This window comes from Artemia sp. Qi Xiang Cuo, chromosome 20 (assembly GCF_049724085.1).
Source record: "Artemia sp. Qi Xiang Cuo chromosome 20, ASM4972408v1, whole genome shotgun sequence".
NCBI classification, from domain to species: Eukaryota; Metazoa; Arthropoda; class Branchiopoda; order Anostraca; family Artemiidae; genus Artemia; species Artemia sp. Qi Xiang Cuo.
Window position 1 is genome coordinate 50,193,054 of NC_142813.1, and position 17,522 is coordinate 50,210,575.

The following is a 17,522-nucleotide window of genomic DNA, read 5'->3' on the forward strand; positions in this document are numbered from 1 at the left end:
CCTGTATGAAGGCTAATTCTGAGATAGAAACATAAAGATTTAAAGAAATTGTGGTATAATTTATTTCTTCTTAAGAAAAATCCCTATATACAATCTTCTTACCATAAAAATGCACCCCTCCCCCTCCTAATGGGAAATTTTTTCTATAGATTATGTACAAGGTCGGGGAATAGGAGATTTAAATGAAAGTGACCCAAAAATGTTATTATTAACAAAACTTAGGCCTACATTACAGCTGAAAGTAAAAATTTGGTTATTAGGTTCAAATTGTTTTCTTCTCAGCTTTTACATTATTTTCCGACTTATTTATCACGAACTACTGGTTAATAATGCCAAATAATGTTAGTGGGAAGAAAATGAATAAGTGATTTTTATATGATTTGTTGCCTATAGAAGAAGAAAAAGTTGCCTATAGCTATCATGTCCAGGCATTAAAAAGAAGAAGAAGAAGGCATCAAAAAAAAATTTTTCAGAAGATAGAGCAATACATCATATTAGGACCAAAACTAGCGGCAGCTATGACAATATACACCCTACATGGATAAAGAATCTCATCCCTTCATACAAACAAGAACTGCTAAATTGTTATAATCACGCTTGGACATCTTCTATGTTCCCCAATAAATGGAAATGTTCGTCCCTCCTACCAAACCTAAAGAAAAATAAACCAAAAGAGAACCCTGAGTCCTATAGGCTCATGATGATTACTCCTGTGATGGGGAAAATAATGGAGAAAATGATCAATCACAGACTCCTCTGGTTTGTTGAAAAAATAATATGATCCCTCACACTCAAACTGGATTCAGGAAACACCAATCCTCAACAGATGCCTTCATTTTGCTAACAAATGCAATCAATGAATCTTTCTCAAAAAATAATATCTTAGTTGCAGCTTTCCTAGATTTTGAAGGGGCATATGACAATGTGAACCACCAAATCCTTTTAAATCAACTTGCAAACCTTGGAGTACCCCCTAAGCTAGTATCTTTTATTAAATCCTTCTTAGAAGTGCGAAGTTTCATCGTTTGTGTTGGTTCAGCCTCTTCACCCCAAAAGACAACAACCAAAGGCCTACCTCAGTGAGCAGTCCTCAGTTGCCTCCTGTTTGCCCTATATCTCTGGGACATGAATCTACCCCCAACAAATCTACAATATGCTGACGATCTGGTGCTATGGTAGTCTGGCAACACCTTTGAGATAGCACAGTCAAATCTGCTAAAGTCACTTTTCCAATTTGAAAAATTCTCTCAACATTCAAATTTACCCATTGCACCTACCAAGTCAAAAATTATCCAATTGCACCGAAAGCGAAACCATATTAATGCAAAACTAACTCTAAATAAAACAACTATTCCAGAAGATAAACATATTAATAACCTAGGTCTCATGCTGGACCAAAAACTTAATCTCCACCTCCACATTTCAAACACAATAAAAAAATGCTATAGAAAAAATATACTAAAAAGACTTCTTTCCACACCCTGGGGATGTATATATCTCACATATAAGACCCCATATTGACTATGGGCTCATCGTCTATGGTGCATGTGCAAAGACCCAGATGCAAAAAATTGAAACAACACAAAATGATATAATACGTCTCATATTTGGTCTTAGGAAACCCACAAGCACCAACTTTCTTCTTATGGAGAGTGGATTAACAACAATAAGGGAGAGACGTAGCTTTCTCTTGACAAGACATCTTACGAAAATTGAATCAAATAGCTCACACACACTATATAATTGGTTAAGAAATCCAGCCATGTATAGAGGCATTGCAGATGAGTATGCCAATATTCTGAAGAAGTTCCCCATACCAGCAAGGTCTATTGCACCCACTTTCCTTCAATCCCCTCCATGGAATTGGTCAAGTCCCATAATAAATACTGACTTCTCAAAGTGGAATAAAGATTTAACCCCCATTGCTTTTGTCCAGAAAAAATTTGCAGAACTTAATACAATTACCTATAAAAATCACTTACAAATAGCTGTTGATGGGTCAAAATGAATGAGAAGGTTGCAAGTGGTGCATTCCTTCCTCACCTGAAAATTGCATTGGGCGAGAGATTATTTAATAATTTATCTATAATGTCTGCTGAGTTAAATGCCATAATCATAGCATTAAAACACCTTAAGAAAAACCAACCTTTGATTGCAAATTCAAATAATATTATCGTATATTCTGACTCTCTATCAAGCCTTGAGTTGCTGGCCTCAGCTCCTCAGTATAAGATGGACATTGACACTTATCATTGTCTCAGTATTATAGATAATCTTGCTGCAAGTAGCATAAAAACTTATTTTCAGTATATTCCTAGCCACTCTGGCATAAGTGGTAATCATCAGGTTGATGAAATAGCAAAAAATGCTATAAATATTGACCCGCCAAGTGGAAGACCAATTTCAATTAGAGATATTTACCGATGGAGGCTATCAGATATTAATTTTAATAAGATTAATCCTATGCTTTCCCCCTTTCCCAATAAGTATTTTTCTAAAATTTATCATAGAATTCGTTCTGGAACAAATGGACTAAATTTTCTTGCATTCTCATATAAGTTTTCTAATTCAAGTGGTTCAATTCCCCTGTCCCCTCTCTGCAGGCATTTTAATATGAATAATGAAACAATTGACCATTGCCTATTTGAATGTAATATGCTGACGTCTGCACAACATACCTTGCTTTGTAAACTGTTAAAATGCTTCAAACATCACAACATCTCACTATCAGCCAAGAGCCTAGCCAACTATACCTGCTAACAGAGCACAGAAATTGATATCTATCATCTTATATTTGTCTCATTGAGTCGAAAGATCTACTGAAAGATATCTGAGAATATCTAATAAATAAGAGACAACCAAGCCAGTAGCTCTGTTGCCCACAGAGTGAAGCAAAAAGAAAAGGGCTAAATAGTATCAACTGAATAGCCCGACTGCTGTGAATTAGAAGAAGAAAAAGAAAAAAATATAAATAAATCACTACTCAAAAAAATAAATTTCTTGTGAATTATTGTCTCGATTTATCAGTAGTTGTACCAAACCAATCGTGCTCAAAATCCTCCTCCGGGCCAAACTGTGGTGTTTTCTTTTGTGGATGGTGAAGTTTTCTCCACAGTAGAGTGCAGACGGTCTTGTATCATATTACTATATTTTCCTGTTTAGCTTAAAGCTTTTTCCAATAGGCAATGCAAAGAACTCCCCCTAAAAAAGTTCCTCCGGATCCGACCCTAAATACTAATGAAATTGATCCACTTTTGCCCCATCTTGGCTGGTCAAGCTCTCTATAACAAAGCTCACATGAAAGATCAAATTCTGAGAATAGGACAATGATCAGTGTTGGAGCTAATGTCACCACAGATGATAATGGATTTCAAGAGGTCCTTTCTAGGAACTCCAAAAAAAGGAAAAAACGCTCCCCAATCAAAAGTATTTCCCTTCCCCCTGTCCAAGTTTCTCCTTCCCAAAACTTAGGCATTTACCTCAAATTACTCCTAATACCCCCTTTGAAATAACAAAGATTACTACAAAAAGGTTTGGAATTTTCAAAATGTTAAAATCAATATTTTCTCTTAACATTCACCGTGATAGATCTTTGCTAATAGCTGTCCAAGATCGGAAATCAACAGATATAATACTTAATCTAAAATCTCTTCTGAATACCCCAATTAATTCATATAAATGGAACCCGAAACAATCCCCAACAAAAATAGTAGTATATAATGTTCTCCTAGAAATACCAATTCAGGAGTTAAAAGAAGGGCTCTCAGATAGGGCTGGTAACACAATCTCTGCAGAAGATGTCACTCAACTGGGTAAACCCAACTCTAATGAATTAAAAACAAGTAGATCTTTCTTATCTACAGTGAAGAAAAAAATTAATATCCCAGAAAAGTTATTCCTATTTGGGCAAATCAAACCGCACAAGGAATACAAGCCAAAGCCTATCCAGTGTCAGAAGTGTCTGAAACTGGGACACACAACAAATAAATGCAATGAAATTCTCCTAGCTTGTAGTAATTGTAAAGGCTCTCATCCTAAAGAGTTGACAACTTGCAACAACACTCAGCCAACATGTATCAATTGTAAAGGCTCACATGAATCCAGCAATAAATCACAATGCCCTGCATATAAGAAATGACCACTAACACTCCAAATAGCAACAGAGAAGGACTTTCCATACCCTTTTGCAGCTATGGAAACAAATACTGCCCAACCACACCAAATAAAACCTATATTGAAATCAAGTAAAACTCCCAGGTCAAACACTCCCAATGCATCAAGTACCTCTTACAAAACACCATACCTTAAGACCCCCAGCTCACATCTCTATCAGAAAGAATCACCAAGCCAAGAAGCCTCCTTGCCTAGTGAGGTGAGGTCGGCCTGGCACCCCCTCCCAACAAGAAACAAACCAGAAACACTACCAGGAATTAATCCCTTAACTGACAAACTGGATGCACAACCAAACATACAAACCCCAAATATATGCTTATTCATTCTAAACTGCAATGCAGTTCAGGCCATGAATATACAACAACAACAGAAAACAAAAATCATTGTTGAATCGACAAAAATCTACATCCCTAATCATATACTCATTCAAGCAAAAAATGATTTTGCTCTACTATCAACAAAGCTGAACATTGATATACAGTCATATGAAAAATAAATCAACAGCACAACATATATCAATACTCCAGTGGAACATAAGATCACTTACAGAAAATAAGTTAAACTAATATCTTTTATGAATAATAATTCCATCAATATTGCTTGCTTCCAGGAAACTCATTTAACCCAAAATCAACAAATTAAGTCTCTGGGATACACTATCCTAAGAAAGGATAGATCATCAGAGAGAAAAGGAGGTGGAGTAGGTTTAATAGTTAAAAATAATATAAAATTCTGTGGCATCAACTTCTCAGATTTTGTAAATGATGTTGATGCAATTGGTATCAGTGTTTTGCTGAATAATACAAAAACTTACATATTTAGCTTTTATAACCCTAATGGCCAAACTAAAGATGCCATGGATTTCTTCAGCTATATAAATAATTCTAATATGTTGAAAAATATCATTATTTGTGGAGACTTTAATGCCCACAGCTTTTTGGGTGAATAAACCAGCAAATAAAGCTGGTAAGTTCATTGAGCGTATGGCTTCAAATAATAATGAATTAGCTATTACTACCCTTTTAAATCTGAATACATATTTCAACCCCAAAAGTGGCAGTTTCTCTACAATTTACCTACAAATTGTATCTTTAAATATTCTGAATAAAATTTGTATAAATAAAATTGATAGTCTATGTACTGACCACTTTGCCATAGTTTGCTCCCTAAACGAACCTGCTGAAACCCTATCACATACCTCCAAATATATCAACACTAAAGCAAATTACCCTATGTTCCATAATAAGCTAAATGATGAAATTACAAGTTTCACCCAAAATTCATGCATTTCAAACACAACAGCTGACACACATGCTAAAGTTTAGGCATCTTTACTAATAAATACAGCTATTAATGCTATCCTCAGGACAACACCCAGGAAAATCTTCCCTAAACATATTCCCAAAGCAAGGAGGAGAAATGAGTGCCAAAATAAATGGAAAACAAAAAAGGCAGCTAGGAGAACATTCTTGAAAAAAACATCACCTACTACATATTTAAAAAAATTACAAGCAGAATCAAATCTAAAAAGGACCATAATAAATACTAAATATAACTACTGGAATAATTTTGCAAATAATCTCTCCAGTGAAACACATGAGCCAATTGTAAATAAAGTCATTTGCCACATATGTGGGAAAAAGACTTCCCCCAACACGCTCCTGTATGAGCTTATACATAATAATACGCATTATGACAATGATAATGAAAAATCTAAGCTATTTGCCACTCTTTTTGTTAATAAGCTAACATCAAATAATTGTAGCGAAATGCCCCCAATTCCTATGAACCCAAGTTACCAACCTCGCCCCGGATCCGAGTATATAACCAGCCCATTTTTAATCCAGGAAATGCATAATGCAATGCATCATATTAGGATCAAGACTAGCGGCAGCTATGACAATATACACCCTACATGGATAAAGAATCCCACCCCTTTATACAAACAGGAACTTCTAAATTGCTATAATCATGCTTGGGCTTCATCTATGTTCCCCAATATCTGAAAATGTTCGTCTCTCCTACCAATCCTAAAGAAAAAAAACCCAAAAATAACCCTGAGTCTTATAGGCCCATAATGATTACTCCTGTGATGGGGAAAATAATGGAGAAAATGATATATTACCGACTCCTCTGCTTTGTTAAAAAAAATAATATGATCCCTCACACTCAAACTGGCTTCAGGAAACACCATTCTTCAACAGATGCTTTCATATTGTTAACAAATGCAATAAATGAATCATTCTCAAAAAATAATGTTCTAGTTGCAGCTTTCCTAGATTTTGAAGGGACATATGACAATGTGAACCATCAAATCCTTTTAATTAAACTTGCAAACCTTGGACTGAACCCCCCCCCCCCCAAAGCTAGTATCTTTTATAAAATATTTCATAGAATTGCGAAGTTTCATTGTTTGTGTAGGTTCAGCCTCTTCACCCCAAAAGACAATAACCAAAGGCCTTCCTCAGGGAGTAGTCCTCAACTACCTCCTCTTTGCCCTATATCTCTGGGACATGAACCTCCCCCACACGAATATACAATATGCTGATGATCTGGTACTATGGTCATCTGGCAACCCCTTTGAGATTGCACAGTCAAAGCTGCAATAGTCACTTTTCCAATTTGAAAAATTTTCTCAACATTCAGATTTACTCATTGCACATACCAAGTCAAAAATAGTTCAATTTAACTTAAAGCTAAATCATGTTAATGTAAGACTTACTATAAATGGAACAACTATTCGATAAGATAATCATACAATATACCTAGGTCTAATGCTTAACCAAAAACTTAATTTCCACCTCCACATTTCAAACACAATAAAAAAATGCTATAGAAAAACAATTATACTAAAAAGACTTCTTTCCACACCCTGGGGTTGTAGAGAGAAAACCTTACGCCGGTTTTATAAATCATATATAAGACCCCATATAGACTATGGGCTCATCGTCTATGGTGCATATGCAAAGACCCAGATGCAAAAATTGAAACAATACAAAACGATATAATACGTCTCATATTTGGTCTAAGGAAACCCACAAGCACCAAGTTTCTGCTTATGGAGGGTTGACTAACAACAATAAAGGAGAGACGTAGCTTTTTCTTGATAAAACATCTTACAAAAATTGAATGAAATAGCTCACACACCCTACATAATTGGTTAAGAAATCCCGCCATGTATAGAGGCATTGCAGATGAGTATGCCAATATTCAGAAGAAGTTCCCTGTACCCACAAAGTCTATTGCACCTACTTTCCCCCAATCCCCTCCATGGAATTGGTCAATCCCCATAGTAAATACTGATTTCTCAAAGTGGACTAAAGATTTAACCCCCATCGCTTTTGTCCAGAAAAGATTTGCTGAACTTAATACAATTACTTATAAAAACCATTTCCAAATCTTTGTTGATGGGTCCAAAATGAATCAGAAGGTAGCAAGTGGTGCCTTTCTTTCTCACCTGAAAATTGCAATGGGTGAGAGATTGTATAATAAAGCATCTATAATGTCTGCAGAGTTAAATGCCATAATCATGGTATTAGAACACCTTATAGAAAATAAACCCTTGATTGCTAATTCAAACAATATTATAGTTTATTCTGACTCTTTATCAAGCCTTGAGTTGCTGTCTTCAGCTGCTCAGTATAAGCTGGAGATTGACACTTATCATTGTCTTAGTATTATAGATAATCTTGCTTCAAGTAGCATAAGAACTTATCTTCAGTATATTCCTAGCCACTCTGGTATAAATAGTAATCATCAGGTTGATGAAATAGCAAAAATTGCTATAGATATTGACAAGCCAATTGGGAGACCAATCCCCATTAGAAATATTTGGAGACTATCAGATATTATGTTTAATAAGAATAATCCTACTCTTTCCCCCTTTCCAAATAAGTATTTTTCTAAAATTTATCATAGAATTCGTTCTGGAGCAAATGAACTAAACTTTTTTGTATTCTCATATCAGTTTCCTAATTCAGATGGTTCGGTTCCCCTGTCCACCCTTTGCAGGTTTATTTTGAATAATGAAACAATTGACCCCTGCCTATTTGAATGTAATATGCTGACGTCTGCACAGCATACTTTGCATTGTAAGCTGTTAAAGTGCTTCAAACACCACAAAATGTCACTATCAGCCACGAGCCTAGCCGACTATACCTGCACACAGTGCACAGAAATCGATATTTATCATCTTATATTTGAACTCCTTGAGTCGAAAGATCTACTGAAAGATGTCTTAGAATATCTAATAAATAAGAGACAACCAAGCCAGTTGCTCTGTAGCCCACAGAGTGAAGCAAAAGGAAAAGGGCTAAATAGTATCAACTGAAAAACCTGCCTACTATGAAATAGAAGAAGAAGAAGGCATTAGAAGGGCTGATATAAAAATAAATAAAAACATAATGCTGTATGTTGCTGCTCTTTCTTCAAAAGAGCAGCAACATACAGCAGCAACATTTTAAGAAATTTAAAATAAATTTCTGGCGAACTATTATTTCAATTAATCAGTAGTTGTACCGAAGCAATCCTGCTCAAATCATCCTCAGGGCAATACTGTGGTGTTTCTTTTGATCCTGAAATTTTCCCCATTTTAGAGTGCAGACGGTTTGCTATCATTGTATTATCCTTTCTTGTTTTAGTTTTGTTTTAGTTTAAAGCTTTTTCCCATAGGCAATGATTAGAAGTCCTCCAAAAAAAAGTCACCCCAGATCCCACCCCAAATACCAGTGAAACTGATACCCATCCTGGCTGGTCAAGCTCACTATCTCAAAGTTCACATGATAGCTCCAGTTTTGAGAATAGGACAATGATCAGTGTAGAGGCCAATGTCACTATAAATGATTTTAATGGGTTTCAAGAGGTCCTTTCTAGAAGCTCTAAAAAAAGGAAAAAAATCTCCCCAATCAAAAGCATTTCCCCTCTCCCTACCCAAGATCCTCCCTCCCAAAACTTAGGAATTTACCTTGAAATATCTCCTATTACCCCCTTTGAAATAAAAAAGATTACTGCAATAAGAGTTGCAATTTTCAAATTGCTAAAATCAATGTTCTCTCTTAATATTCACCGTGATGGATCTCTGCTAATAGCCGTCCAAGATCAGAAATCAGCAGACACAATAATAAACCTAAAATCCCTTCTGAATACCCCAATTAATACATCTAAATATAACCCAAAACAATCCCCAACAAAAATAGTAGTTTATAATGTTCCACCAGAAATACCTATTCAGGAGTTAAAAGAAGGGCTCTCAGATAGGGCTGGAAACACAATCCCAGTTGAAGATGTTACCCAACTTGGTAAACCTAACTCTAATGGCCTAAAAACAAGTAGATCCTTCTTATTTACACTGAAGGAAAAAATTAACATCCCTGAAAAGTTATTCCTATTTGGGTAAATGAAACCACACAAGGAATACAAACCAAAGCCTATCCAGTGTCAGAAGTGTCTCAAACTGGGACACACAACAAACAAATGCATTGAAATTCTTCGAGAGTGTAGTGATTGTAAAGCATTCTATCCTAAAGAGTTGACAACTTGCAACAACACTCAGCCTACGTGTATCAATTGCAAAGGCCCACATGAATCTACCAATAAATCACTATGCCCTGCATATAAGAAAAAAGCACTAACACTCCCAATAGCAACAGAGAAGGTCATCCCATAGCCGTTTGCAGCAATGGAAGCAAATGCTGCCCAACAATACAAATAAAGCCAGTAATAAAACCAACCAAAACCCCCAAGTCAAACGCCCCCAATGCATCAAGTACCCCGTATAAAACACCATACTCTAAGCCCCCTAGCTCACATCCCTATCAGAAGGAATCACCAAGTCAACAAGCCTCCTTGTCCGGTGAGATGAGGTCAGCCTGGCCTCCCTCCCAAGAAGAAACTAACCAGAAACACTACCAGGAATTAATCCCTTAACTGACAAACAGGATGCACAACCAAACATGCAATTCCCAAATATATGCTTATTCATTCTAAACTGTAATGCAGTTCAGGCCATGAACATACATCAACTACAGAAAACAAAAAATCATTGCAGAATTGGCAAAAATCTACATCCCTGATGATATGCTCATTCAAGCAAAAAAAGATCTTGCTTTACTTTTAACAAAGCTGAACATTGATGCACAGTCATATGAAAAATAAATCAACAACACAACACACATCAATACTCAAGTGGAACGTAAGATCACTCACATAAAATAAGCTAAATGAACTAATATCTTTTATGAATAACAATTCCATTAATATTGCTTGCCTCCAGGAAACTCATTTAACCCAAAATCAATAAATTAAGTCTCTGGGATTTACTATCCTGAGAAAGGATAGATCATCAGAGAGAAAAGGAGGTGGAGTAGCTTTATTAATTAAAAATAATATACAATTCTGTGGCATCAATTTTCCTGATTTTGTAAATGATGTTGATACAATTGGTATCAGTGTTTGGCTGAATAATACAAAAACCCACATAATAAGCTTTTATAACCCTAATGGCCAAACTACAGATGCCATGGATTTCTTTAGTTACATAAATAATTCTAATATGTTAATAAATATCATTATTTGTGGAGATTTCAATGCCCACAGCTTTCTGTGGGGGAATAAACCAGCAAATAGAGCTGGTAAATTGATTGAGCATATGACTTCAAATAATACTGAATTAGCTGTTGCTATCCCTCCAAACCTGAATACACATTTCAACCCCAAAAGTGGCATATTCTCCACAAGTGACCTACAAATTGTGTCATTGAATATTTTGAATAAAATTTATATAAATAAAATTGATAGTCTATGTACTGACCACTTTGCTATAGTTTGCTCCCTAAATGAACCTGCTGAAACTATATCACATACCTTCAAATATATCAACACTAAAGCAAATTGGTCTATGTTCCAAAATAAGCTAAATTATGAAATTACAAGTTTCACCCAAAATTCATGCATTTCAAACGCAACAGTTGACACACATGCTGAAGTCTTGACATCTTTACTAATAAATACAGCTAATCTTGCTATCCCCAGGACAACACCCAAGAAAACCTTCCCTAAGCACATTCCTAAAGCATGGTGGACAAATGAGTGCCAAAATAAATGGAGAATAAAAAAGGCAGCTATTACAGAATTCATAAAAAAAACCATCACCTAATACATATTTAAAAAAATTAAAAGCAGAATCTAATCTAAAAAGGACCATTAATAACTGCTAAATATAAATACTGGAATAATTTTGCCAATAATCTCTCCAGAGAAACACATGAGCCAATTATACATAAATTCATAAGCCACATCTGTGGGAAAAAGACTTCCCCCAACCCACCCCTGTATGAGCTTATACATAATAATACCCAATATGACAATAATAATGAAAAAGCTAAGCTATTTTCCACTTTTTTTTGTTAATAAGCTTACATCAAATAATCCAAGCAAAATGTCCCCAATTCCTATGAACCCAAGTTACCAACCAAGCCCAGGATCCGAGTATATAACTAGCCCATTTTCAATCAAGGAAATGAATAATACAATAAATCATATTAGGACCAAAACTAGCGGCAGCTATGACAACATACACCCTACATGGATAAATAATCTCACCCCTTCATACAAACAAGAGCTGCTAAATTGTTATAATCACGCTTGGGCATCTTCTATGTTCCCCAATATATGGAAATGTTCATCCCTCCTACCAATCCTAAAGAAAAATAAACCGAAAGATAACCCTGAGTCCTATAGGTCTATAATGATTACTCCTGTGATGGGGAAAATAATGGAGAAAATGATCTATTACAGGCTCCTCTGGTTTGTTGAAAAAAATAATATGATCCCTCACACTCAAACTGGATTCAGGAAACACCACTCCTCAGCAGATGCTTTCATTTTACTAACAAATGCAATAAATGAATCATTCTCAAAAAATAATGTCCTAGTTGCAGCTTTCCTAGATTTTGAAGGGGCATATGACAATGTGAACCACCAAATCCTTTTAAACAAACTTGCAAACCTTGGACTACCCCCTAAGCTAGTATCTTTTATAAAATCCTTCATAGAAGTGAGAAGTTTCATTGTTTGTGTTGGTTCAGCCTCTTCACCCCAAAAGACAATAACCAAAGGCCTACCACGGGGAGCAGTCTTCAGTTGCCTCCTCTTTGCCCTATATCTCTGGGACATGAACCTACCTCACACGAATCTACAATATGCTGACAATCTGGTGCTATGGTCATCTGACAACACCTTTGAGATGGCACAGCCAAGTCTGCAAAAGTCATTTTTCCAATATGAAAAACTCCCTCGACATTCAGATTTACCCATTGCACCTACGAAGTCGAAAATAATCCAATTTCATCAAAAGCGAAACCATATTAATACACAACTAACTCTAAATAAAACAACTATACCAGAAGATTACCTAGGTAATCTTAGGTAATCTAATTATCTAGGTCTCATGCTCGACCAAAAACTTAACTTCCACCTACACATTTCAAACTCAATAAAAAAATGCTATAGAAAAACAAATATATTAAAAAGACTTCTTTCCACACCCTGGGGATGTAAGGAGAAAACCTTACTACAGTTTTATAGATCACATATAAGACCCCATATTGACTATGGGCTCATCGTCTGTGGTGCATGTGCAAAGACCCAGATGCAAAAATTGAAACAACACAAAATGATATAATACGTCTCATATTTGGTCTTAGGAAACCCATAAGCACCAAGTTTATGCTTATGGAGAGTGGATTAACAACAATAAGGGAGAGACATAGCTTTCTCTTGACAAAACATCTTACAATAATTGAATCAAATAGCTCACACACCCAACATAATTGGTTAAAAAAATCCAGCCATTTAAAGAGGCATAGCAGATGAGTATGCCAATATTCAGAAGAAGTTCCCCGTACCAGCAAAGACTATTGCACCCACTTTCCCCCAATCCCCTCCATGGAATTGGTCAATTCCCAGAATAAATACTGATTTCTCAAAGTGGAATAAACATTTAACCACCATTCCTTTTGTCCAGAAAAAAATTGCTGAACTTAATACAATTACCTATAAAAATCACTTCCAAATAATTGTTGATGGGTCAAAAATGAATGAGAACGTAGCAAGTGGCGCTTTCCTTCCTCACCTGAAAATTGCAATGGGCGAGAGATTATATAATAATTTATCTATAATGTCTGCTGAGTTAAATGCCATAATCATGGCATTAGAACACCTGAAGGAAAACCAACCTTTGATTGCAAATTCAAATAATATTATTGTATATTCCGACTCTTTATCAAGCCTTGAGTTGCTGGCCTCAGCTCCTCAGTATAAATTGGACATTAACACTTATCATTGTCTCAGTATTACAGATAATCTTGCTTCAAGTGCCATAAGAACTTATTTTCAGTATATTCCTAGCCACTCTGGCATAAGTGGTAATCATCAGGTTGATGAAATAGCAAAAAATGCTATAAATATTGACCAGCCAAGTGGGAGACCAATCCTGATTAGAGATATTTACCGATGGAGGCTATCAGACATTAATTTTAATAAGATTAATCCTACCCTTTCCCCCTTTCCCAATAAGTATCTTTCTAAAATTTATCATAGAATTCGTTCTGGAACAAATGGACTAAATTTTCTTGCATTCTCATATAAGTTTTCTAATTCAAGTGGTTCAATTCCCCTGTCCCCTCTTTGCAGGCATTGTAATATGAATAATGAAACAATTGATCATTGCCTGTTTGAATGTAATATGCTGACGTCTGCACAACATACCTTGAATTGTAAACTGTTAAAATGCTTCAAACACCACAAAATCTCACTATCAGTCAAGAGCCTAGCCAACTATACCTTCAAACAGAGTATAGAAATCGACATCTATCATCTCATAATTGAACTCCTAGAGTCGAAAGATCTACTGAAAGATATCTGAAATTATCTAATAAATATGAGTCAATCAAGCCAGTAGCTCTGTAGCCCACAGAGTGAAGCAAAAGGAAAAGGGCTAAATAGTATCACTGAAAAGCCCGCCTGCTGTTAAATAGAGGAAGAAGAAGAAATAAGACTGCAATAAAATATTATATTTGGAACATGGATGACCAAAGGGTTGGTGGGAGGGGGGGGGGGTTGGTCAGTGACTATATAGTATAGTGATTATGAGGTAATCAAAAGAAAGAAAAGCATAGTAGAAACAACCAATGAAAATAAATGCTTGAGGGGGCAACTTCCACAGGGGGGATGAGTGTTTTCCGAGGGTATTTTTAGCAGGGGTACTTCCTGTGGAGGTACTTTCCACGAAGGGTATTTTGTGAGGGGGGGATGTATTTTCCGGTTTTTCTGAGGGAGGATTTCTGGGGGGTAAACACTTTAGACCTTAGAATCAGCAAGAAAAACCAATAACGTGTCAATTGTCGTCAAAATTCCCTTTTTAATTTAAGTTTAAATTTGCTTGTTTAATTTAGTTCTTATTTGTTCTAAATTTTAATGTTGCCCCATAAGCTACTTATAAGTTTAATTTGGTCTATTTAACTTACAATCATTTTTTTTAAATATCATTAATGAATTATTGAGATAATGACCTAATGAAAAATTGCTACAGGTATTTACAATTCACCTGTGTTCAATTTTTTTTAATTTGAAAACAATTTTGAAGTTTGTGCCTGAATATCAGCAATAAACATTTTCAGCTATGGGTTCCAATCCCCTGCTCAGGCTCTAAAACCTATTCTGTAAAAGGCTTAGGGCCGTTCTTTTGCTCATCTTTGTGCTAAGATTTAAATTTTTTGACAAAGAACGTTTAAAAGTAAAATCTTAGCACTAAGATCTTACATCCTCTAGCGTTCTTTTGCAAACGTCTTTCATCATTCTGCTCTGATCAGCGGTCTAAGAAAAATGATGGGAATGTCATCAAAGTCCTCTCATTGTTCTACATCGCAGAAAGATGGCGTCTTTCACATTTTTGCTAACATCAGTGAGCTGTAAGATCTTAGAATAAAGATGAGTTAAAAGAACTTAAATCTTTGCAGTAAGATTTGAGATGTTGGGTGTAAGATACTAGTGCAAAAGAACGGGCCTCTTGATTTAGTAGGCGGATCTATGCACTACTTGAGCCTGAAAACGAAGCTAAAACTTCTTGGCTCCTAAATGTTCACAAGAATTTTTTTTTCCGAAAAATCCCCGAATCTTGAAGACTTGTCCCTGAAAACTCCCCGAATTTTTAAGACTTGTCCCCGAATTTTAATATTCGAGAGTGGAAGCCCTGAGGCAGCCTTCTAACGTAAAGAAAAGATTAATGACTGGCTAAGGATGAATTTCGAATTAATTTTAGGCCTAATTGCTTTTTGCATTTTGCTAATTGCTTTTGGAATTTGTTTTAGGAACTTCAGCAATGAAAAACAGAAAACTTCACTGGTTCTAGCGACTCTGACCATGTCCTGTGTCCTTTGTAAGTAGTACCAAAATTTTCTTATGCAGTCCTAGCCTATGTTTGCAATAAGATCTGCACTAGGCTATGGCTGAGTTTGCTTAAACCTTGAAAAAAAAACCTGCTGGAGCTGTATCTTCAAATTTTGTAGTAGTTCCTTAGTCAAATTTTATGGCTATGGAATCTTGAGAAAGAAACAAGCAGGATGTTAAATTTTCTGATTAATTTACTAATGGGATAGCTAAGAAAGAAACATTCCTTTAGAATCATAATCTCATCATGAAATAAGGCCTAGTATATAGGCTACAATTCATTTGTATTGGAAATGAACTTTATTTCCTCCAGTGTAGAAATATATAGCCTAATTTCAGTTGTATATAGGCCTATACACTAAATTTTCTGTAAGCCACTCTTCAAATTGTTTCAACAGTTTTACACAGTAATAGAAAATTTGGTAGATTTTTCATAATTCATATCATTGACTTACAAACAAAGTGAACATGCAAATCAATTCCTTTTATATTTTCTTTACAAGTATAATTGTTGCTTCTATCAGAAATTCAAATTTACCCACCCCCTAATGGGCAAATGTATAGGCTACCATGAATTGTAACCACACAAAGAAGTTATCAGCACAAGTTAAGTTATTGGGTAAATTTATACCAAAGCATATTATTGACTTATGCATAAAGTGAATATACCACTTGATGCCTTTTCTTATGCTGATTACAAATATATTAATCATTTCTATCATTGGTAAAGTTCTACCAAATCATATTATTGAGTTAGGACAGAAGTGAGTACACCATTTGATGCCTTTTTTTATGCTGATTACAAATATAATAATCATTTCTATTGGAAATGAATTTCAGCCCCCCCCCCCCCTCCCTAACTACAATATGTAGTTTTATTTGATTTCATATATAAACTTTTGTTTTAAATTGTTTTAGTTTAGTTTTACTTCTGAGGACAGTCACTGTATATGTGACCAAAATATATAGTTTTTTTTTGTGAATTTTCTATACACTGTCTATTAAAAGATTTATCCCTATTTTGAACTTCTATTTTATCATTGTGGAAAGGCAGTGTGTTCCAAAATTATTTACTATCTTGGAAATGGATTAGTTTAGGAAAATTAAGCTTCCAGGGATGGGTCTACAGACTGTAGTATGGCCTTGGAAGGTATTTCAAAGTACCTACCTCCACTCCTTCTTCCTCTAGAGGGCCCTGACCTTTGATGACCTTTAAAACTCTTTATGTTATAAAAGTGAAACATTGCAAAATAGATCTTCTGCTTTTACTATTAAAGAATAAATGAAACCCAAAACAAAAAAAAATTATATAAACAATCATAGTCAAAAAACATACAACAAGTAATAATATAAATAAATTAATAAACCCAAGAGAAACAGAAATTAAATAAAGAATCAATGCAAACAAACATACAATAGATACTAGTATAAATAATAATAATAATTTATTTATTACCTACTATAAAAAAGAAGTGGAGCACATGAAAAAAAAAAAAAAAAAAACAGAACACAACAACAAAAAAGCAAACTTGCACACTTAACAATTATTTACATAAATCAGATGTAAATTGTGGTGTGCAGTAAGACCTGCAGATAATGACAGCTTTCCTGGAAGCACAGACACTTTTTCTGGTAAATCAGGGAGGCCAAATTGCAATTTTAGATGGCAGTTCCAGAACCACAGAGGGAGGCATAAAAGGCACAGAGAAAAATTAAAATAATAAGTCTGGATAGATTTCAGATCTTTAGGCTTCAGAATTGGAAGAAAACCAGATAAAAAAATTAGAATGATTGCAAAACAAAGAATCTAATTTCCCAAGCGCGTGTCTGTTGTACCTCCCTCTATTTCCAACAATTTTTGAATACTGTATCTTATCTTATCTGATTTTTTTTTTTTTTTTTGC